Source organism: Poecile atricapillus, chromosome 2 (assembly GCF_030490865.1).
Source record: "Poecile atricapillus isolate bPoeAtr1 chromosome 2, bPoeAtr1.hap1, whole genome shotgun sequence".
Lineage (NCBI taxonomy): Eukaryota > Metazoa > Chordata > Aves > Passeriformes > Paridae > Poecile > Poecile atricapillus.
In genome coordinates, this window is record NC_081250.1 from 69,808,904 (window position 1) to 69,833,678 (window position 24,775).

The 24,775-nt window shown below is 43.2% G+C and overlaps 1 protein-coding gene and 1 long non-coding RNA gene across 2 annotated transcripts in view; one reads left to right on the forward strand and one right to left on the reverse strand.

Moving 5' to 3' along the window:
- The window catches only part of BCL2 (BCL2 apoptosis regulator), a 95,796-nt gene that overhangs the window by 25,878 nt on the left and 45,143 nt on the right, over nt 1–24,775 (forward strand). The gene's annotated exons all lie outside the window — the stretch shown is intronic.
- Nucleotides 1,543–5,140, reverse strand: LOC131575237 (uncharacterized). The gene is made up of 2 exons (XR_009276741.1): nt 4,886–5,140; nt 1,543–2,984 (listed from the first exon to the last, which is right to left on the reverse strand). It is a non-coding gene; the product is annotated as an uncharacterized LOC131575237 (long non-coding RNA).

The window sequence follows — 24,775 nt, forward strand, 5'->3', positions numbered from 1 at the left end:
CACCCCCGGCCCCTCGCCATGAGCAGGTCTGCAGCAGTGGTCAGAGGCATCCTTAATGAGGTCCCTAGCTGCTTGCTGGGCTGATTTGGTTGTAGTTTTTAATAATGCGAGGTTATTTTGTTAGCGGCTTTACTTTCCAAGTCTTTTCCCCCTTCCAGCACCCCTAGGTACAGCTCTACTGGATCAGTTACCATCTGCTCCAGTGTTTGCATTTAGCCTGCAGGGCCTGTGATCTCAGAAATATTTCCTGTAAATGGGATCTCTCATGCCAGGCCTGTCACACAATAGATATATAATTGGATAAAACCTAAACTGAAAACAACAAACAAAAAGAAGAAAACTACATGTTGTGCCATACACAGCACGTGAGCCAGTCCAAAATGGGATACACTCCTTGTTTGTGTCTGAAGCTACTCCCGTATGTCCTTTTTATTCCCTTTTGCTGTTTAGAAAAATCAAATTAATGTAATAATTAAATTCCATGGTGCATTTTTTTCCCTAGTTACTCTGGAGCAGCTTGCGGTGTGCATGTAGAACAGCAGTAGTGCCGCAGCAAATGAAGTTGCTGGGCTTTAAGTCTTGTTCCTGGTGTTGGATACCAGGTGGAGTCCATGTAGAAGTAACAAATCCTTCTCCTCCATGGTTTGGCTGCATGCAGCATTTCTTGTTGGTTGGGAGGCAGGATGATGCACAGCCTGGGAACAAGGATGGGCTCGTGGGGAACAGCGGGCAAACCACAGGCAGCCAATCCCCTGCTCACTGAGAGCAAGGGTGAAGATGGCATCACTGATCCTTGCAAAGGAGAAGGAAATGCAAAATTTCTTCCAATTCTCGAAACTCATTTTGAAGGCCTGCTGAGCAAGAGTTTACAGGTTTGTATAAGATGCATGCTTCCCTTGACAGCTTGCCAACCTTTCTGCAAGAAGGTGGAGATGATGAAAAACATCTGATGCAATGAATCCACACCTAAACTAAAAAAAAAAACCCTGATTGTATAAATCAGAAATTGTTCACTGTGATTTTCCCCTTGCTCATACTGTGAATTTTCTTCATCATTGCTGCAAGAACAAACTGTGTGAGTTGTATGCATGCTGTTATTCTGGTAGTAATGAGCTTCCAAATACTTCTTCTGTTTTGTTGGAGGGACTGCAAATGCTCTACTCTAGTCATAGCTTGCAAAAGCTGCTCAGAAGTGCACTGCAGAACATCAAAAAAAGAATTGAATTCAGCTTCAGTCAAGACCAGTAATTGGTTTTCATACAAAAAAAAAAATCCCCAACCAAAAGCTGTTCATCTGTCTCTGGAAGATAAAAAAAGGCCCAGAGTCTGGATTTGATTGCCCTCCCCGTAAAGCAATAACAGTAATCCTAATAAACGGGAAGATTTATAAATTTTCACCAACAGACAGTGCCACAATGTTATACTAAGTTTGGTTTATTTATGACAAGTGCAGTCTAAAGCACCAGAAATATAAACCTTGAATCCTTTTTAATTCCAACATAAAAGGATTACATTTTATCAATATAGCTAATCTCCTAGCACTCTGCTTTTTTATGAACTCACAAAACATGCATTTTGTCTTCTTTTCTGCTTTTTTTTTAAACATGGCCAGCAATTTCTAAATCAAGAATACAGTCCTAGTGCTAGCACTGTTTTTGTCAATAGGCTGTTTTATTGATTTCCACAATGATGGCATTTCATCAATAACAGTAGAACACAGGCCCATAAATTCACCCTTCCCAAAAGAAAGTGGTCTGATCTTTCATAGCAGCTTCCATTTGCCTTTGAGTTGAACTGTAGGTTTAGTGGTTCAGCAAAAAAATCAGGTTTGATGAGCCTTAAAGAAACAAATAAACCAAGCCAGAAGCAATCAAAAGTACATACAGGTTCATAAAAAGTGAGCCTTGGTTTCTTTGTCTAGAAGATTAACACTTCCTCAGGAGGGCTGTAATAGGATTGACTCTTCCCTGTGGTACTTCAAAGACATGTGCTCCTGAAGACTTTTACTGTGTAACTTACAGTATTGTTGGAAGCTTTGCCTGTACTTTCCTTCTGGTTTCTTTCAATACTTCGAGGAAGATCTGAACTGAGGATCATGTTACTCCTCCTTATTTTTATCCTCCAAACATTTTCCCTCTTCTGTATGCAAATTTTGTATCCTTAAAGAAAAAGAATAATGTAAGTTGTGTTACAATTGGAGATTTTAAAACATAAATATCCATCTCTTTCATGTTACTACTTCAATACTTTCACATCATATGCATTGCATTTAATGCTGTATAGTGAAATACTTTCTTTTAATTCAAGGAGACCCAGAGCATGTATTTTTGTTACATTTGCAGCACTGTTCTTTCTCCGGGAGAACACGCTGTAAGCTTTGATTTCCCAGGCACTTTGTACAGAGTACTGAGTTCAGCTCTCGGTGTTCATCTGTGGTTGTAATGTGCTATCTCCTTTTATCCAAACTTGAGCTCTTTTCCCCACCCTGGTTCAGATGGTTAGGCTGCTTTCCATGGTAGTGGAAACCTTGAATTCCATCAGACTGGACGCAGAGAAAACCAGTCCCTAGGTAAATGTTAACTGCTGGCCTGGAAACCACCACCACTCTGTGCTTAGAGAAAAGGAAGGAGCTGTTAGGTGGGAGAAGCTGGTCATGGGTAGGGATGCTCTATGGGTTTGGTTCCGTAGCTCATAGGTCCTGCCTCCTTGGGTTGGGCTGCTTTGAAAAGTGAAGTTGTGGTGACCCAGCAAGTTCCCTAGCTCCAGGGCTATATGATGCCTAGCTGGGGTCTTTGGTTCTCACTGTGGGTCTTACAGAGACATGAAGAGCCCATGTCTTGCTTAAATACTTGCAATTGCTGTTTCGGGATCAGACCACGAGTTGATGTGCCTGAAGTCAGGCAGGGAGCAGAGAATCAGACCCAGGTACGTGCAGTCTTTGGCCAGTTGGCTGAATCACAGGATGAAACTTCCTCTCGATGCCACTAGGAGACATCAAGGAAAGAATCAGAAAGTCCCCAAGCATCATGATAGTTTAGCTCTTTTTCTTTCTATGACAAGTTTTTTTCTTGTACTGATTGAAATGAATGGGATTAGACAGGGAACACCATTTATGATTTAATTTCTCACTTTGAATGTGCTGTCAACCTCAGTAATTCTATTGCCAGGATTTTTCATAAAGCATCTTGGTATGCTAGTTAATACATTTAAATCTACTTTAAAAGCCTCTCTCTCTCAAGAGCAAATGGAGCCCTGCTTAGCATTCCTTATCAGCTTGCTCAGGGGCGAAAAAAAACAGTTGTCCTTGCTGTATTGGCTGGCAAAGGGAGTTGCATTCTTACTCCATGTACTTTACTAATTTGTAATCTTTCACTCTAACTAGCTTGCTTCCATGTTCTAGAGATTCAGTTGTTTTAGTATCAGCCTTGACTAATAATGCGGTGCAGCAGCTCAATTTCGATGACCACAAATAAGCAAGCAAAAGTTGTAGACTAATTCTGGTAGTCAGACGTACCCAAACAGAAGTTTCCTGCCCACATTCGTGTAAACTCCAGTGAAAACAGTCCCCTCTGCCCAGCCTCTGGGCCTGCTTGTCACCTAAGCCATTACCAGGAAACATTGAACAAGCCATGGAAAGTCCCCTTTGCTGTCACTTCTCACATTACTAAGTGGCACACAGGGGCTCCAGCTACAGAATGAACAATCCCAGAGTTTCCCAGTATGGCTTCAGGGTGGTGGGACTTGTCACTGGGAGGGCATTGGGGCCTTTTTGGAGCAACTGGGTGGGGTCATCACCCAAGGGGGAAGAGGTGGTGGGTACCTGGGGTGGCCCAGTGCTGCAGCTGGTGACATTGTCCAGGTGTGACCCAGCGTGCAGCTATGGCCCGTGTGATGGAGGTGGAATGGACGGCGTGTCACTGACTTCTTTTATGTCAGGAACGGGCTCCTGGTTTATTGCAGTCCTGTAAATTCTGCCTTTGCTTGCTATAAATTAACCGCCGTATTAAGTGCAAAGTCCAGAAATAAAAGGACATAAATAGTTGCATTTGAAAGCCGTATCATCGTCTGTAGATATTTAAGTGGGGATTTTATCCGTTAGATTAGAAATACCACTTATCTCATCCTTCTGGATATTTTCACTACCCTTCTAACTTGGAGATAAATATCCCTTAATGGTTTTTTTATGTGTTTTATTTCTTTTTCCATGATGATCAGATCAGTTCTGACTGAAAATGAAGCCAATTATCAAGAACAATAAATAAAAAAGTGCGTGTTGCTCCTTCTGCACTGAAAGAAAGAACAGTAAGTTGAGACAAAACAAATTTGGTTGCCAAGTCCAAGTACCAAAGGCAGCAAGGAGAACTCAGGCCCCATCCTAATTAAAGAGATCTAAACACAATGAAAACATATTGTACTGATGTCATATGTTAAAATATTTATAATTGCACAAAAAGGAATTGCAGCCTATTGAAAACATTTACAGAGCTCGCCATTTCTGCAAGCTAAAGAGAAGAGGGACTAAAAGGGACTGGTTTTGCTCAGCTGTGAAAGTTTTGCTCTTCAGGTTTTTCCTGTGAGGTCCAACATTACCTTGCCACTTCCTCTTATCAGTCACTAAGATAAGCAAAGAGCACTGCTGACATTGTATCTGAAGGCAGGAGATGGTATCTGTCAGGAATTGTTGTTTCCCCTGGGCATTGCATTGCAGTTGGCTCTGCTGGAATAATTTCAGCTGCTGGGAAGCCGCTTGTAACGCGGGGACCCTTCCTATCGATCCAGAATGCCACGTTGGGTGTGGGAGGGCCAGGGGCTCCCAAAAGGAGAGCAAGGCAGACGCTCTCCTCAGATACATCCAGCAGACTCAAGATCTGGCAAAAAGACATACCTTTGCCTGCTTTCCACAGGGAAGTAGTGGGGGAAAGCTGACGTGTAGGAAGTCACGGTCCCTTTCAGCAAAACCAGAGAGGCAGTAGGAAAAGCCACAGGCATATGTGTAGAGATCTTGAAAATGCTGGCAAGTCGGGCTGAAGCAGTTTTCTGTAGCGGCGTGGGGCAGGGGTGGTGGGCAGAAGCCACCTGCAGTGCTCTACAAGTCTGCTGTCTAAACGTGAAACCACCTGAGTGCGTTGTGTGAACAAGATTCCCCCGTATATGTTCCCACAGAAGCCTATTGCAGATGTGCTCACTTAAATACTTTCTGTAGTATAAAAATAGGCTTTTGGCTGCACACCATGTACTCATTGGAGAAGGAACTTTTCAACTGTGGCTTAATTTAATATCTTCCTTGTTTGTGTTTATGTTCCTTGATATTGATTTCCATGTTTTTCTTCCTCAAATACTGGCGAGATCCTTTTATAAGTAAATAATGCAAGCATTTTTCTAAGTTTCCCTAGTATTAAAGAGCTTTATGGCAACATACGGACATATTGAGGCCTCTTACTAACATATCAAAGAGGAGCATTTATTAGTTAATGATTTTATTAGGAATTCATGTTGCACCAGAAAGGTGATTGGAACTTGAAATATTTAAAGCATCATTTTAGGGAAATAAGAGTGTCTTTGTTTAGCTAGTTAATGTCTACCTATGGTGTTTAATAGGAAACGAAAAACCAGCCTGTCAATCATACAAAAGAGGAAAAATGTTGCTATCTCTCTGGAATTATTAATGAGCCAAGAAATGCTATTGCATTTCCGTATGACTTTGCTATAGTTGGAAAAATTGACACTTTTTGTCACAGGGAGATTGATAGCTCTGCAGAGGCTCAGGAAAGAACAAAAGCAGGTTAGTGGGGGAGCGCTGAAAAGGACATGTATGAGGAAAGATGCCTGTTGTTTTTCTAAGTGGCTGTGGGTCATGGTGAGAGGATGCAGACAACCCTGCACTTGACCAGGGTTACCTCACTAAGGGCAGCTTGAAGGTTAAGAGAATTCCAGGCCAAAATCCAAGTCTGTGGGTGATTGCAGGGCTGTCCCCAGGGTAACACACTTGCTGAGGAGTGAGAGAGTGGCTGGAGCATGGTGCCACACGAAGGTGACTGCATGGCTTTCTAGCGGTGTGGAGGCAGTTCAGCCATGGGTGGCTGGAGCCACTGACTCTTGGTTAGCACAACTCATGTAATGAGGGCTGACAGTCAGAGCACAGCAGGGGCAGAAATTACATTGAAAAAGCCAAAATTTAGCTTAGGTGATGAGGAAGTCTTACTACATTAAGGGCTTTGAGCATTTAGTATTGCCTCTTCAGGGAAGTGAAAGGTGGCAAACAGTTTGCAAAACATGAATGTAGATTGCTCTCTTAAAGCCAGACCAAGTAGTGATGACCCCAAAAAGGGATGGATGATGGCTTAAGCCTCTGAAGTACACTCTCTCTATCCCTCACAGCAGTGGTTCCATGTCTGTGGCCAGACATGGCCATGTTACCCCAGTCTAAATAGCACCTGACCCTTTCTTGGTCAGAAGACTTGGGGATTACCTGATGGCTTTTGTCTTTTCCTCTCGGAACAGTGCACAGCCAAAGCCGTGTGATGGCTTGTTTCTCAGAGCTTCCTGACCCAGGTTTTCTGTCCGTGCTCCTGACAGGGTGGTGCTGGTGCTTGCTTTCCAGGAGACCAGCCCACGGCCCCAGCGCGGCTCTTGGCTGGAGTAACGTGGCTGCTTGCCCTGCCCATTGAAGCAGACCTTAGCTTGCCCTTCTGCTGCTGAAGTCCCGGGCTCTGTTCTCTCTTTACTCCTACAACAACTCAATTAGTTTGATGGAAATGAGATGTCAAAATGCCCCAGGCTTCAGCGACTTACCCAACGTCACTCAGAAAGCTTTGGCAGGGCAGCTGCCTCCTGAAATCTACGTGCCCTCCGGCAATGGGCCATTTCTCCTCCTCACCTTCAGAGACGGCTCAGGCGAGTGGAAGTCTGAGGCATTCAAAGGACAGTTACAAAAAATCGCTTGTTTATTTAACTTTCTAACAATTTAATCAACATCCTATTATTCTAAGGAAGTTTAGATACGGCTCTGGTTTTTTTTCTCTTCCTTAATTCAGCCTGACATATGCACTCCTGGGGTCAGTCCTTTTACACAAAGCCTCAGCCTTGGCAAGATAAATCTAGACTAACAGAGAATAAACATATCGATATGATTTGTTTAATAGTATGGACATATTCCTACAATTCAGTGTTTAGCAATTAAGGCTTACTATAAACATAATTTGACTATAGGGCAAAAACCCCCTCACCTTCAAATTCTGCATGTGAGACCTGCCTAGCTGACAGATTACAGAGCAGGTTTTAAAGTGGACATGAAAAGAATGCCAAATTCAGCTTTCCTGGCAATAATTGCCGTGGAAAGAAGCTGGATTAGAGCAGCTAGAATAAAAAGTCAAGCACTAAAAGAAAAATGCTAATTACCGGTTTCTCTAATCATGTAAAATGAATGTTTTATGACATTTTAATATGATGCTTTTAGCCTTTTCTACTTTGTCAGTGCCAGCATCCTCTGAGCAGCTCATAGATGCTATAATTATGTGCTCTAAGCGATCAGCTGCATTGTGCCTTACCTGGCTGATTCAAGCTGAGCTGGAGACGTCATATTCTGACTCAGTACTGTACCAACCACCACTCATTGGGAGGCAGAAATGAGGACACCGAAACAGAGCCTCCTAGCATGTACTATAAGCTTTTGGAAGGGGATTTTTTATGGAAATCAAGCCTTGGGATCCACAGACAAGCTTTGCATCTGAGGTGTTTCAACTTGATAAGGGATGTGAATGCAGGCTCTTGTTATAGCTTATTAAAGATATATGGGCTAGTCATAATGTCTGGATATAAATTTAGACTTCCACAAAGTTTAGGAGCAATAGGATCTCAGCCTTAGGGCCAGCCCTGCCCCTTCAGTAAGATGAAAACTCTTTACATACTTCTAAAATTAAATTTGCCTGCCATCAGCTCCTACCTGGTTTTGAGAGGGTTGATTATAGATTTATATTTGAAAAGGGTGCACTCATCTACCCTTTCCTCTTCTTAAGGCTTAAAATTTTCCTAAGGTCGGCATTAATTCTCTATTGATGCCTAATTTGGGTGGTGCAATTGGCTTATTTACAGTCTGACTTGGGTGCGCTACTATTGAAATTGAATCTGCACTTTAATTTCCCCCTTAATCTGTTTCTTCATTAGAGAGAGTCATTATTTCTTGATAATGCTCTGTAGGAGGAGAAGGCTGCTATTTCTATTTTAGCATTGCACCTCAGAGGTGCAGGATTTGGACTTCACGCGTCTTGGTGAATTGCTAATTTCCTGTATTTATTCAGGTATATGATTTTTAATAGTATGGGAAAGTAAGGGGGAAATATTCCAATTTTAAGTGGACAGTGCAGACTGTGTACAACTGTTTTCCACCCTACCCCCATCAGGACACGAAACAGCTGGTATGTCTCTCCAGAGACTAATGTGCTGTCTCTAGCTCCATTTTGCCTTCATAAGCCTCAGGCATTACTCTATAAGTGCACTCCAGGAATTAAATTAATTTACAAGCTGAGGAATACGCTGTTTCTCCTTACTCACAGGTCTCAGATAGGACTGCTACTGTTTGGTTGGGAGGATAATGTGCATGTTGCTGTTGAGACTAACTAGCATCTTCCCAGGGCAGTCATCACATTGGGCAGGGCAAAGGCAGTCCTGCAGCCTGCACCCCATCTGCCCATGCCGTTTCTGCCCCCAGTAACATTAGCTCACTAGTGGGGTTATCATGACATAGTTCAGATAAGCTGTGCCTCCCCTGGTCTTAGCCTTTATCCCTCCCATGCACAAGTTTCTTCCAGTTTGGTTCTTCAAAATCGTATCCATACATACTTAAAACCAAGTAATTCTGAGCTGTCTCCCTGGAAGATGATGACTTCTGGGACCTGGCTTGTGTTTTACTGGATTGAAAGTGCAGTCAGTGTCTGTCTTTGAATGAGTTCAGGTTCCAGCCCCAAATATGCACTAGCTGGCCATAAGCAGCTAATGAGAGCAATCTATGCGTTTTTGTTCATGTCGGTAATAGCCTTGTCATTTGTAATTGCTGCAGTGAAGCAGTGGTTTCTCCCCCTTTGCCCAAGCCTCCATGGCCAGGGTGTATGTTTAGGTGTGCTGCTGCAGGGCTTCATTCCTGATGTCCCTGGCATCCTTGTCTGCCTTCCTGCACTGAGGTCCATCAACATATGCATTTAGTGCCCACCCTTGTTAGCGCTGAAATAAACCAGGACTTTTCTCCTGCCTTCAGCTGGGATGGGATTTGACTTTGCAGTGAGACCAAGATAAAATCTGGTCTTCAAAGCTCTCCTGAGGGTCTGCACAATAGAGTCATTGGAAAGTAGGGAAGTATCTTGCTTCATACTGTATTATTCTATTAAAATAAGATTTTTTACACAATTGGGCCCTTATGTTTCTAAGTGCTGGGTACCTTTAATCTGGCTGGCATCCCCTCTTGGCGGGCTCAGCTGTCCTCTGATTGCTTTCCATCATGCAGCCAGCCCAGCAACTTGTGAAATCAATTGAATGTTGTGCATCCAAAGTTTATTTTTCCGTTTCTATGTTTGTTGCTAGGGAGATTTGCTATACCTTGCCTCACGCCCCTCCCAGTGAAGCGCCAGTCACAGACGTGCTGTGGGTTATAAAGCAAAGCCGCACACCTACACGGAGGGCGAGGGCACCGGCCCTGCTGCACACCGCTGCTGGAAACCCAGCGGTCAAGCAGCAGCATTCGAATTAGAAAAGCAATTTTTAAACTGCTGCAGAGCATAATTCATGTCATGGTGCAGGAATGCTGGAGGCTTTTTGATCTTTGTCATTGTGGACCTAAAGGTGAAGGGCTTTTTTTCGGGGGGGTAGTTTCTTAAATCCCCTGAGAAAAGGTAACTATAACAATAAGGGAGCAGATGTGTGGGAGTAAATGCAGCTGTAACTCAATCCAGACGCTCTTCTGTATGTAGGGACATGAAGGGAATGTTCCAATAAAATTCACGTAATAAAAATCTGAGCCCCCTTTTTTTTTTTCCTTGCTTAAACTTGGATTCACATGTGTAGAATTCCTGTGGACTTTGATGTGGATTGACATTAGCACCATACAAAACCAGGCTGGGAGAAAGATTTTTAACAGGCATGGGGTACGGGAAGGTAAATGATCTATGGAGACCTGCAAATTTTAATAGAAAAACACTTTCCCAATTAAAAAGAGTTTAGCAAACCAGATATTTAAGTGATGCAATCACTCCAGTAGGATGAACTAGCTGGTCTAGTAAAGAGTTTCTCAAACTTTCTGAAAGCAGGACTGCCTTTTGTCTCACCTGTTTTTGTGCCACCCTGGAAGGCATGCAGAAGCAGTTCAGCTCCTGGGGGAAAGGGGAGCAGAGGGAGGGGGAGCTGTAGTCGCTGGCTGGAGGTGCCTCCCCCCAGCCCAGGGAGAAGAGCTGCTGCCAGCAACTACGGTAGGTGAGCGGGGCTGTGCCCCGCTGTTTGTGTTTTACAAACAGGTAAAAGCTCCCTGTTTGTAGCTGCTCCCTGCTCACTCTGCTCTGCTCTCTAACTCCAAGTTTAAACTCGGCTAAATGAAGTTATTCGTGGTTGCTGCTGCCCTCTGACACCTGCCGCCCCCTTGCCTTTCTTTGAGCGGCCCGGGCTCATGATCAGCAGCGTGAGCAGCTCTCTTTCTTCTAAGAGAAAGGAATGGGCAGAGCAGCAGGGTAAGCCATCCACTCCTCCTTGTTTTCCTGTAATTCAGATTGCTCTGTGCTGAATTAATTTTTTTACCAGACAACTTACATTGCACAGTAGTGTATTTTGTTCTTGCCCCGTGCATGCTTCCGAACGCAGGCACTACCAGACATTTCAGCGCGGCCAAAAGCGCCTTCCATCTGCCTCACAGCAGCTGAAATCCTCTTTGTATACAAAAACAATTTCATTGAATGCACACAAACCACGTTTGCGCTCGGGATGTAGCGGGAACACTGTGTCGTTGTCCCAGCGGGACATCTGTAGTGCCTCGCTTCTTCATTCACGAGATGTTGTTCCCCATGCCCCCTGCGCCCATCTCCCTCCTTGGCTGGGCAGGGCAGCAGCCCCACAGCTCGAAACTCGCTGCCTATTTCTGATTAGCCTGCTCGGCCACTACTGGCCACATGCGGGCTGGACAGGGTGCCAGCGGTCACGGATTGTCTGCAGGGCACGGCACCACTTGATCAAGCAGGCCTGGGAGCAGGCACTGAGATGCTGGGTACCCATATAAGGCTCTTCCATGAGTCTGACACAAGACTATTTAGTTTGTCCAAAATCCATCAAGCATCAGTTTGCATAACAATTTATCAAAGAAGTGTTTAATGATTACTACATGAAAAAATGGTGAGCTCTCTGAAGCACTGGCTTTTTGTAGATTTTCTGAGAGAGGTGTAGACATTTCTACTCGATATAGCTGTTGGTTGGTTTAAAATAATAATAACAACAATAACAATAATAATTACTATTATTATTAGGAGGAGGAGGAGGAGGATGTTCAGTTTAAAGGAATAACTTGGGGCTTACTCAGGTCCTGTTGTACAGCTGTCTTTAGTGGGTGATGTCAAGAACTGAGAGAAATACGGCTGTTACTGACTTGTTTGCAATTGTTTGGCCTTCTAACCATTTAAATATTTAGTTGTTACGCTATCTGCAGAGGAAAATTCCAGTTCTTGTCCAAAGCTACTTTGGAAGTATATGTACATAGATTATCTCCCTGGTGTCTTAACTGTAAATATGTAGCTATACGTATCTTGCTGTAGCTGGAAAGACTTTGCTGAAAGACTTCTTTTGTGTAGCACACTACAGGTTATTCTTTCTTCTTTCTTTGGAAGATGCAACCTGGAACTGCTGATGTGTCATAATGCTCTTCTGCTTCTGTGGTGCTGTGTTAAGTGCTTGGTGCCCCTCACTACTCTGTGCATCTGTCCAGGGGAAACAGGACACAGCAAAGACTGTTTTGCATAGAACTGCTTTATTTGAAACTGTCCCGCTGGGCACATTCCCCCTGGGCACCCATAGGTGATGCTCTGCAATGCTGAGCATCCTTTGCACCTTTTTCTTAGGCACTGGCTGCTGCAGCTGAGGGTCTAAAACTTAGTATCCGAGGATTCTCCATACATGTTGCCCTCTCTGCTCTGTGCACCAGGCTAAGAAACCCCGGTTTTCCTGTCTTGTGTTTTGATCACAGACTTTCCCACTTCGACAAAATTCCTTACTATGTATAGCCTGATTCTACCATGGAAAATTTACTCAGTGTGGTCAGTGGAAACGTCGAGGCTTCTGTGGGTAGACAATGCCAGCTCTTACCCGGCAGGGGCTGGCACATGCCCACAGTCAGGCTCCATTTTCCCTGTGCCCAGCACACAAAGGCTGTGATGCAGCCACCTCCCAAGGCGCAGACGCGGCTTTTATGTACCTAAAGAGGCCCAGGAACCCAGAAGGATTCAAATCCCACAGTTCAATGTCTAGCTGGCAAGGGGTGAAGTTGTTTTACATGCACTTTGCACAGATGGAAATGAGTGTGGAATTGGTAGGAGGGTGCCAAAGGGGAAGCAGTAGAAAGCTGTTTGTTAGTCCCTCTTCTTTTATCTCGCCAGCCTTAGTGTGGTTACAGCTTTACACTGGAGACAAACCAGGAGGAGATATTAGGGCCTGCTTTTTCAAGCCTAGGATTGAGTTTCAGCATCCTCTCCACCTATGGCTCCTAAGTTCTGGGTCATTTGCCAGATACCTCAGGGGAACATGATGACCCCATCTCTGCATCCTGGGGCGGGGGCATCACTGCCCTCCTGTTGAGCATGGCAGCAAAGTAGTCATTCCCACTCTCCCTATGGATACAGGCAAGGCAGAGGGATGCAGTCCATTACCTCAAGAGCCTTCAGGAAGCAGCTGCCCACCTCAGTGTCCCACCAGAGGGGACAGTGCCAGTGGGTCAGAGGGAGGGTGGACTGCCCCACAGGTGTATCCCAAGCACACACTGTGCCACCAAGGTGGCCTCAGTGGGCTGCTGCCACTGCAGCCTGAGCAGTGCAAAAAAAACCCAAAAAACAAACAAACAAACAAAAAACCACAAAAAACAAAAGAAAAAAAAAAAACAAAAAAACAAAAAAAAAAGGAGGATGTTCAGGGATCATCTGCAGATGTTCTTGTGCTCTCCGTGGACTGTACTGAAAAAAGGAAATGTTTTTTTCTTAAAGAATGAAAAGGGGAAGATTGGGCTATTGAAATCTAATCTGTGCAGGATTTATTTAATAATAGCAATATCATTCATTGCGGTTTTATAACCTTAATGACTAATGAAGGGTGACAGGAAAGCATCACAATTGCATCAGGAGTTCCTTGCTAACTGACCTTGCTGTACCTGAGACACAAAGAAACTGAATGCTAGATGGGGAGAGAAGGATGGGAGAAAAGGAAAAGGGAGGGAAAGTAGAAAGTAAAGGGAAGATAAAGCACGAGATAAAGACACTGAGAAAGAGATGAGATTAGTTCCACGGTTTGTACCAACAAAACTTTAGCAATGTTTCCACAACTATGTGTTTTAACAATATAAAGCCAGACAGTTTAGTTTTTTGGTTTAGTGTTTGTAGCCACAAGAATGTGTATTATTTCCTTCTTACCCACAGTGTACTCAGAGTCATCCATCCAATACAGAAGTTAATCCTAAATACTCTTGTCACCCGGAATCGGGAAAGTGCCTTCAGTTTTACCACCCTTTATTCACTTTTTACTTATAGACATCCTTCAGTAAAACTTGTGTTACAATGTTTTGGGGTTTATCACCCTCTCCTTGCTACATTTTTAGAGAAATATCTTTCTTAGCAGTAAATTATGCTTAGTGACAGTTTTTCTGTCATGACATAGTTCACAAACCTGGCAATGGAACAGACATGCTGAGAAGGAGTTAATTCATTGTAAGGTAAAATGTAATATAATCACTTCTCTAGATTTCATAACTTAGGCAGAGGAAGATTCAAGGGCCTCTGTATTTTTTGTCATCTGTTTATGTTGAGAAGGTATTATAAGGTTAGGAGCTGGTGGAAAGATGCATAGCTATATTCAGGTTCACCCATAGCTACTGGCCCTGCCCGTACACCTGGCGAGGGTGTTGTTTCAATATCATTATCAGCAGTGCAGTAATTTGATGCTGTTATCAATAAGGTTGTCCATATAACTCAACAGGAGCAGTTCCCAGAGCTTTGATCTTTTTCTGGCTGCATGTGTCACAGCAGGTCACATCCAGAAGCTTTGCTTTGCAACTGAACAATGTAAGACCTGACTGCTTAAAGCGAGGAAGCTGCACTTTGGGGCAAAGGGGAGAAGAGGTCATCTGTGACCTCTGCACATCCACTAAGTCTGTTTTTGCTCAGAGGTTTTAAAATATGTTTTTAGAGAAACAGATTTAACAAAAAAAACCACCTCTGTTCCCCCTGCCTATGAAATCAAAGAATGAATGGTGCAGTTGTGCAAGTGCACTAATTACTTGCAATTTCACAGGCAGGAGGTCATCATTTCCCGGTTGCCACCCCTAAAACCCTGAAGTTTTCTATGGCAAAGCAGTAACATATGGTGCAGAATGCCCAGGCTTTCAGTTTTAGTCACCGTGTTTTTCATCATGTAGGCTTTAAAACACTTGAACAAAAATCCCCAAGCTGTGTAGAACCTCCCTAAAACCTGTTGGTAGCAGTTTGGCATAAAACAGGGAGAATTTTTTACCCTGGGGATTGCCCATAAGAGTGAAATCAGTCTGAAATAGAAACTCACCAGTTTGAATTTGAGGCAGTCTATCTGTTGGCTTGCCTGAGGCACTTGTCACTGTGGGAGCAAAGATGCTTTTTATCTGTCTTAGGTCTGCTCAGATAGGCCTCTTGGGTTTCTGAGGCCTTTTGGGCTGCCCTGTACATTGGCAGCATTGCCAAGTCTTCCTTACAAGGGCTGAGTCTCACCCAGACCCACGTCCTTGAGACCTCCGCTTCTGGAGCTGGCTGCCAAGAAGCTTCTCGGCTGTGCAGGAGTCTTCTGAAAGCTTAACACCAGTGCAGCCTAAAAGAGTCAAAACCAGAGGCTCCACAAACCCCTTGGGATTACATTTTTTCCAAAACCCAATGTGTTATTTTTAAGTTGATGGCTTGGAAGGGGTTTGGTCACATGGGAATTCACTGGGGAGTCTCCCAGAGAGGGGAAACTCTCTGTCATCTCTGCAGATAATTCCTGCAGCTAGATCTGTACTGAGCTCCACCATCTTCTTTGGAATTGGACATTAAAAGTAAAGCGAGCAACAGTCACAGAAGCAGTAGAGATTTGTGTCCAGTTGTAACATCAAAGTGGGTTTGACCCATGTTGTTTCAGGCAAGATTGGGTCTTACAACAGCACACATTTTAAGGAACCCATCTGGCACATGACTGGCAAGAAAACACAAATGTAACAGTCCCCCCTAAAACATATGTACAAAGCTAGAACTACAGAAAAAGGCTTGCTGGCTGCAAAGTTTGATTATGTGTTTGCATTGTCTTCCTCACCATCTCAACTGAGAGACTTTATTTCAATTGTGTGGTGTGCCTGACAAAGTAGTAGTTTCTTCTTGAAGCATTTTCTGTTGAAACATAGTGGCTCTTTTGTTTGTTTTCTGTCAGGAGAAACTGTTGAGATTATGAAAATTAAGCATTCGGTATTTTTGCAATTCCTGTCAAAGAATACTAGATAAAACTCTTCTGCTACTAGCCTTAGAGAGATGCACTGTAGAGTTCATTAAGTATTTAGTAGAGATGATGATGCTTTTCTGCATAGGATGGGTTTGAGGTATCTGAAAGTTAGACATCCAACAGACAGACACTTTCAAAAGGTGATTCATCTGGTCCTAAGATAGGTGGTGCAAAATGAGATGAATCATCCAGGGAGGAAATCTACATGAACACTTTGTTTAGACTTGCAGTTTTAAGGCAGCTCAAGCTAAGTGAAATACATCCCACCCTCCTTTTCTTGACTTCTCTCAGTCGCTTCATGGTCCGAGCAGAGACCTGACTGCATGGGCTCAGCCAGTATCACGCTTTGTCTCTGAGAGAGCTGTGTTTATCCCTGCCTGAAAAATGGGCCCAATTCTATTTCCATAACCAGTAGATGACGTATGAGTGACAGAATCCACAACCACTTTAAAAATATCTTTGGATCCTCGGGCTAAATAGATAATATAAAAAGCCAAGAAGGATTACCATGACCTGGAAGACTACCCATTTATCTAATGGCAACAAAAATTATGATGGCAATTTTCATCTCTTTCCCCATTGTGGGAGAAAAGGGCTGTAAGATTTTCCTATTTCTCATTCCACTGCTATATTTAAGAATAATTAAAGCCATTCTGGCTAAGGGTGATATAATGCATATATTCAGAAGCAGGCTTTCAGTTTAATTTTTCCAGCTGGTGGGTCTGTTAGCCCATTTATTTGACTATTCTTCACACGTTGACTGAAATAGGTAATTGCTCTGTTCCCCCTGAGATTTCATGTCCATTTTTTTCAGGCATGAAAGATATTAGGCTGTGTGTATTTTAAATTCAAATACACTGTAGGATAGATTTATGTCCTTAAACGCTATGCAGATCTAGCTATAATTCATTTCATATAGAACTGGAAAATGGATTAAAACAAGAGTGCTAGACAAGAAAATCCAGAGTCTTATCTGATGAGGCTGGAGTCCTTTAATCCTCACTCCTTGAAGTGACAGCAGTATCTCCCTTCATTTTATATTCATTTCGCATTTTTATCTTAATGGGAATGCAGGGTTGATTTGTTTGTTTGTTCTTAGATTTTTCGGTGTTTCTTTAATGCACTGCTGTGAGATTGTGGATAAGATACTGAAGGGATGTAAATCAGATGTCTGCTGAACGTGGTGGGGTTGTATTAGTGAGTCCAGCAGTTGGCCTTGCAGGGTGGGTTGTACAGACTCTCACCTCGACATGAACAGGCACCAAATATTTTTAATAGTCAAAGGCTGTGGACTGGTTGTGTTCAGAGCTGGACCTCTGCCAGTGAAAGGTTGCTAAAGGAAAGAAGCAGCAAGAGTTTTAAGGTCCAATAGCTCATAAATCACCAGGGATAGAAACACATACTGTATCCCACGGGAACACTGGGATTATATTGTTGTACCACTATCCAAACAATGTTCTAGCTCCATACTATATGAGGATAGTAACCTTATATAAATAAAAGTCTTTATTCATGTATATATAGATAATACTTGTCATCTTAATTCATATTTCAACATGCTTTTGCTGTCGATTGTGTCAGGAGCTATCAGATATAACAACCCCCTTCTTCATACAGTTCAGAAGCTCAGCCTTCAGAATCTGCAAAGCAGGGGTGGCTAGTCCAAGGAAATTTTAGCTACTTGGCTGATAAAATCATTTTGGATTTAAACAGCAGGGAGGAGATAGAAGGAGAGGATTCAAGGTGCTATTTAGTACCAAACATGACTGAAGTACCTGATTTTCTCAGGTAAAACTCCTGCTTGCAGGATGAGTTAGGTTTCCTGAAATGAAACAAGAAAGGGAATGATGCGGCAAAAATTTCTGAATTGATATGCAGATGATTTCCTAGGTTTGTTTGGTTTTCACCAGCTGTTCTTCCATTACTAGTGTTGTATTTTTCATTTCCTAACAAGAGAGAATGGCATTTTCAGGTAAGAGGAAATCTTAACGGCCATACATTGCACAGTGTATAATATATGTGTGTGTGTGTGTTTATTTCCCCTAAAGCAAGTTTAATGTCTTCTCAATTTTTGACAAGCTGAAAACTCTGTGACTTCTCCTCAGGTTATTGTGGTGTAGTTTTCTGGGTAATAAAATAGGGTTGCACTTACATTAAGTCCTTTGTTCCAGATTATTTATCTTGAACTTTGGAAATGATTGAACTAAACCCAAGTCTTTGCATTACTTTTAAATGTGTGGGTGTTGCTCAGAAGCCTATTTCTTATTATTACTACTTAGGCAGTTTGCTCTGCTATTAGTAAAAATACGATCCAGAAGAATGGTATGTCACTGTGTATTACAGTTGTCTTTCACAGGCACCTTAAAATTGTTAGATATTTTGTAGCTTTCTGAGGAACTGGGTTAAAGTTTTCTTACCTATTTGCAGCTGCAAAAACCCCCAGTTTGGCTTCTTGCTGTTTGGGAAAACATTCCAATATGTCACCATCTGGGAAAAGCATGAAATGCTGGCTGAGGCCTGGAACCCATTGATTTCATAGATATCTTGTCCTCCAAATATTTTTCCCATAAACATGAAGTTGCATCATATGTTCTGTTTTCTTCTTTCTCCATCCCCCTCCCTTCCCATCCAAACACTTGCAATGGGGCAATGGAAAGAAAAACTTAATTAAACCCCCTTCTCCCACAGACACTTTGTTTGGGTTACAGAGCATTTATATTGGAGCATTTTCTTATCTTTTAAGGCCACTATTGTCATTGATAATGAGCAGATAAAGTAGATATGAGAAATTATGAACTACATATTTTCCAGTGCACTTAATAGTAGAGGTTGTTTTAATCCCATACCCTTCTGGGGAAAGACTTTAGAACTTAATACCAGGAGAAATCATAATCCACAATTTAATATGGCTATTATCTGGTTTTAGCTGTCTGTGAAGAAGATTAAATTCCAGATGGTAGAAGTTATAATCCAAGCCTGTTATGATCACCAAAATGAACCAAATAACCAAATGCAAAATGGTCTTACCAGAATTATTTGTTCAGGAGCTTATCTGCTGTAGCTGCCATAAGACATGGAAAATATCAGAAGTATATGGGAGAGGATTTGGCCAATGGTGCCCCCCAGCAAAGAGACAGCTGCTGTTTGGCAACTTACTGGGTAAGGCAAAAGCATGTCCTAGATCATTACTGCAGACCAGCTTTTCAGCCCCCTTTCTGCGGTCTAAGAGCCATTCTTCCCTCCTCGTGTACATCAGCCTTTGGAGAGGAGGAAGGAAGGAATGGTGAGAGCAGTACGAGGATGTGAAATAAATGCAGTGAAGCAGTGCCCTGCAGTGATGCTTGCCTGGTCACATTTAAAGAACTTGTTACTTAACAGTCAGGTTCTGCTGGAGGCTCCCAAGAAAACACCAGAAGCAGGGGAGAATTCAGTTTACAGCCCTGGTGAGCTATGGGGCTCATCTGGCTGCATCACCCTGAGATAAAAGTGGGAATGGTAAAAATGCCATCCATGCCCATAGGTACCTTTGGTTTCCATCCCAAAGGCCTTGCAGTCGGACAGAGATTTGGCAGATATGCTTTTAAGTTGTGTTAAGATTTAAGAGTTAACAGAAGCTGCCATCTAATCAGTGGTTCTTGCACTACTTCCCTAGAAAATTGGACTGTGACATCCCTCTGAAATTGCATAGGTCAATTGTGAAAAGTAGGTAAGAGGAGCAGTTTACATTTTAATGGGCACTACCAGCAGAATTCGTGCTGAATTATTCATTTGGAAAAGATGTATGAAATGAGTAACACAACACACTTCTTTGGGGTCATTGAGGGAAAGATTTCTTAAAACATAGCTCAGAAGCTGCATTTCAGAGAGATGTCAAAAACGATGCGGGATGCTCACATATATGTCAAATACATGATAATACCTCCCATTAGCAGTGGCTTCCCTGCACAGAAGAAAGCATAGCGTGTCTTCATGTAGATAAGCAGACCTATTTCCATTTTTATTGAGGAAGAAATTGAGTTGCACAGAGGCAAAACGGCTTATCTGCGGTTGCCCTTAATGGGAACTGGACAGGGCACAAAAGCAGGTTCCCCACTTCCCACCTTATCTCCTGCGTGCTCCAGTTTCTCCAGTCATTCCAAAACTTTGCCTCCCTGTCAGCTGCAGAGATTTCCCAGTAAACAAAGTTACTTCATGTAGTCACATGCAGGATCCCTAAAGGATTTATTTTTTTAAAGGCTATGATTTATAATAGCCCCTTTTCAAGGACTAGCTGTGCTTAGGTGAGGTTAAATCAACGATTATTCCGAAGTCCTGTTTTCAGTGCAGGCTCTCCGGATGGTTGCTGATTTTGTTCCATTTAAAGCATTTTGTGGCATGAACTCACTTTGTTTCTGCCCACATCACTGCATTCCTGGGATGTTTTTCACAGGCCTTAGCAAGATCATCTGACAGCAACTAGTGAGGTCAATGAACTTTATACACAATTAAACACTTGAAGCTAGGAGAATTAATTGTTATTTTTTTCCCCTGCAAAGTTAGGGAAGGATACACGGTACGTTATAGTCTGTAACAGAGTCAATGTTATGTGTGGTAATCAAGCTAGTTTCACATGATTTAATGCTGAACAGAGTCAGAAAATGATTGCATCCTTTACATGGGCCTCACAGAGCAGTCACCACCCACACTGTTTATTCAGACTCGGAGCTCTGCCATTCACTGTTCAAGCCAGAGGAGAAAAAGAATCCCTTCGTGAATGCTCTTGAAGCCATGTATTCTCAGCGCAAAGTGGAGATGGGGGGAGGAATCCAAATAAGGTCCTCCCAATTGCCACACTTGTACAGAGGTGAGATTTTCTTCGATCCTCCAGTGCCATGGTAAAGGAAGGATTATTTGGAGCTGGTGATAGGGGGCAAATCGAACGAAGAATTTGTTGATGCCACTGAAATTTCCAGAGACAGCTGGGTAGCTTGTCTTCTCCCAGCTTTCCCATCTGTTACTACCTGAACAAAGAGGTAAAGTTACCTCTTCTGGTCTGTGCAAAATTGGTAGGGTTTGCTGAAAAGTCATGTGGTCGTGTGGATTTTGTTCAGCTTGTTTCTTTCAAGAGTGAAAAGTTTTTCTGCTGTCTTATGCCTTAGCTTTTTTGGTAAGAGAAGTGTTTGGGAAACACTTTGCTCCCTCATGCCTACTCATCTGTTACAAAGGAAGCTCTAACCAGAAAAGCTTGTGAGTGAGTATGCAAGACGTCTATGACAGCCTAGTAAAATTTTATATGCATCCAGTGATAGTGTTTTTATTCCTTCTATAGCTAAACTTATCTCATCAGGAAGGCTTTTGCTACTCTTCCGTTGATGTTTTCCCTTTTACAGTTCTTCACATTTCTTCCATGTAATCCTGTTCCTTTTAAAAAGGGATTCCTCACTTCCCCAGGCACTTATATTTTAAAGTTTCTACAGGTCTAAGCTACTCTTTTAAATGTATATCTGCAAGTTTCTGAGGTTATAGAAATGCCAAGAGCATATCATCAGTTAGTCTAGAGACATAAACTAAAACACCACCAACACCACCACCCCCATTAATTTTATGCAGCATTTAAACTTTTCATGTTAAGTGCTGGCTAATCTGAGTGGCAAGCATGAACTGTTTGGTTCCTCATCTGAAACTGGTTCTGTGTTGTGCTCTATCCAGATCATAATTTTGGGTCCACGAGCAGGAAATTTTGTTAGTCCTCTCCCCATCCTTTAGCTGCTCATTTGTTAGGTGGCTTTTTATTCCACTCTGATTTGTTTTGAATAAAAGAAACAAGTATTCCCTTGCTTAGTAAACTCCTTCTTAAGATAATAATTGTGTAATATACAGTGACGTAGCTTCTGACTGGTATCGTCATGTTTTCTTAATGCCTTGCAATTTATCAAGACCCGCTCGGTCTGTGTATTCCTTTGGCTGGAGTAATTTTATTCCAAGCTCAGGTAACTCATCCATTTTTCCATTTAAGAACTGATCACGAGATGTGCAATAGCTGTGTCCACATGCTTTTGTTCTTCTTGCCAAACTCTTGCTTCATAAATTAGAGCTTAGCCACGGTAAACCCTGGGATCTGGAGTGTCCTCCAGGTTGCCGTCTAAAAATACCTAGGGCATTTTTCCAGTCCACCAATATCTAATAAGATGGATTTGCTCATTGCAGTTAAACATTATGGGTGAAATTCATCTTGGAGGAGCATAAGCGGAGCACTCACTGATTTTAGGTGGTGTGGGTCCGGGAATAAAACTTGTCCAAAGTGTCTCCCATTGGGAGCTTATGGAGCACTGTGAGCTTTCAGAGAGCACAGTGACTATTTTAGTCGTTGTTTTCCTTGTTACTCAAAGCACTTACTTAAGGCAGTGCCTGGAGGGAAAGAAAGATAATTATTCCCGAACAGAAACCCCTTTAGATATAGTAAGGGTTATTGAAGCACTATTTATATTTCCAGCAGAAGGCTGCTTTCCCACTTGCCTTTGAGATGTGACAGAAATGTTCCTCTCCTCCCGCCAGTGAACACGTTGCTAATACAGAATTCATTGGTACCAGAATTATACTTCTGTTTCCACACTGGGCCAGTTGAGTACTTTTAACCCGTGTTTGTCTCATTCCTTAGCAGCCTGAAAATTGCAGTATGTACTATTTTGCCTTGGTCAGCATAGGTCAAACGGCCAATTGCACCTTCATTCCTACGTACGTTGATAACAGGTGCCCCTCCAAATCAGCTGGCTTGAGAGGAGGAAAATTACTATTTACTTTATGAAGTGAGTGAACTTGATGTAGGAGTCTCTGTGGGATTAAATATCTTTATAGATACAAAATAATCATGTTTGATATGGAAAAGTGAGTCACCCAATGGTTTTGGTTTTTTGCAAGTCATCGCTGGAGTCATTCCACTTTCTTCCCAGAGCTGTCAGCATTATGGGGTCAGAGAGGAGTGCATGAAATCTTTGCCCAACTCAAGCCAATGAGGGTAGTAATTAGTAACTAAGCAGTTCAGTGGTGTCCAGAGCCTATTTAGATCATGGTACAAGCTACTGAATAGCTCCTCAGGGCTATTCCTTGAGCCAGCTTTACCCCTGAGCCATGGGCAGGCACTGCCAGGCTGAGCTTACACATCCTGCTTTTACACAGCCCTGTCCTGCCTATAACTGTGTTTTAGTTTCTGTCCCCTGTGGTCACAGCTCTGGTAACTCTCTTGAGGGCTCAGGGAGCTGGGAAACTGATTTTTCTGTTACTCACTGCTTATCACAGGCCCTGCCCCCCTGGTATTTGCATGCCCTGCACTACTCTGTACCGCTGAGATGTGGGCAGTTGTCATTTTACAGCTAACACTGCCCAGAATTGCAAATAAAGTCAAGGAAAATCTCTGCAATTGCTCTGAAGCTTTGGTACAGCCAGTGGCCACCTTACTGTGCAAAGAGTATATTACTTATTACTTTTGAAGTATTGAAATAGTTTTCAGTTCTGCTGGACTTATTGCTGAATCCTGGCACTCACCTAAAAATGGAGGGCAGAAACTGTCTTACTGTGGTCACCTGAAGCTTCTTCTGACAGATAGGGGTTATTCGACTTCCCTTTGTCAGCTGGAGACCAAAATCCTTGCAAGCTGGGATTGAGAGTGGGGCTTGTTCATGGTAACACACAGGAGCCCCTTGACTCCTGAGAAGCACTGCTGCTAAGTGCTTCAGTGAAGCTGCTCTTTGCCTTCAGCTACCTGACAGCAGGATAAAACCTAGACTGAATAGAAGCCTTTTGCGTCATCTAGAAAGCTCTGTGTTGCTCTTAAAGTGTTAGAATGTGCTAACAGAGCCTCAGCTGAGTGTCTCTACCTTCTGATTCCCACCTTCAAGCAGATGCCTTCAAGAAGACCGTGCTGGGACAAGACCCATGTGCCCTTTGCCTCCTTCCCCTGCATTCTTTTAGAAAGGGTTAGACACATGTAAGCCTGGAGAAATGCAGGATGTGCCCCACAAGTCTCTCCTGAGGACAGTCTGTGTTTCTGGAACCCAGATTTGGGTTGCATTGTGCAGGTGCAGCACTGTTAACTCCTACTTCTTCTTGGCTATCTGAAATTGTAAAAAAAATCCCTCAGAAGTAATGTTGCTGGCAGTTTATCACATAGAATACAATCATAGAATGTTAAGGAGTTGGAATGGACCTTAAAAATCATCTAGTCCTAACAGTGCTGCCATGGGCAGGGACATCCCCCACCAGACCAGGTTGCTCAAGGCCTTGTCCAACCTGGCTTTTAACACTGCCAGGGCTGGGGCATCCACAACCTTTCGGGAAACCTGTTCCAGTCTGAACCTGCTCCAGTGTCTCACCACCCTCACAGACAAGAACTTCTTCTTAATATTTAACCTAAAATTCCCCTCTTTCAATTTGTGCCCATTACTCCTTGTCATTACAGTTCATGATGAAGGGTCCCTCTCCAGCTTTCCTGTAGCTTCCTTCAGATACTTGAAATCTGTTATGAGGTCTCCATGCAGCGTTTTCTTCTCCAGGCTGAACAGCCCCAACTCAAGACTGTCTTCATAGGGAAGGTGCTTCAATCCTCTTATCAGCTTTGTGTCCCTCCCAACAGTTCCATATCCTTTAAAGCTGGGGACCCCAGAGCTGGATGCAGCACTCCAAGTGGGGTCTCACCAGAGCAGAGTAGAGCTAGAAAATTGCCTCCTTTGACCTGCTGGCCACGTCCCTTTGGGAGCTCAGGATTCCATTGGCTTTCTGGGCTGGGAGTGCACACTGCTGGCTCATGTTGAGTTTTTCACCAGCCATCACCTCCAGGTCCTTCTCCTCAGGGCTGCTCCCAAACACTTCTCTGCCCAGCCTGTGGGTGTTCCTGGGATTGCCCTGACCCATGTGCAGGACCCTGCACTTGGCTTTGTTGAACTCATGAGGTTGCACAGGCCCTGCTCTCCAGCCCATCCAGTCCCTCTGGATGCCATCCCTTCCCCCAGCACATCAGCTGCCCCACACAGCTTGGTGTCATCAGTGAACTTGCTGAGGGTGCCCTCCATCCCACTGT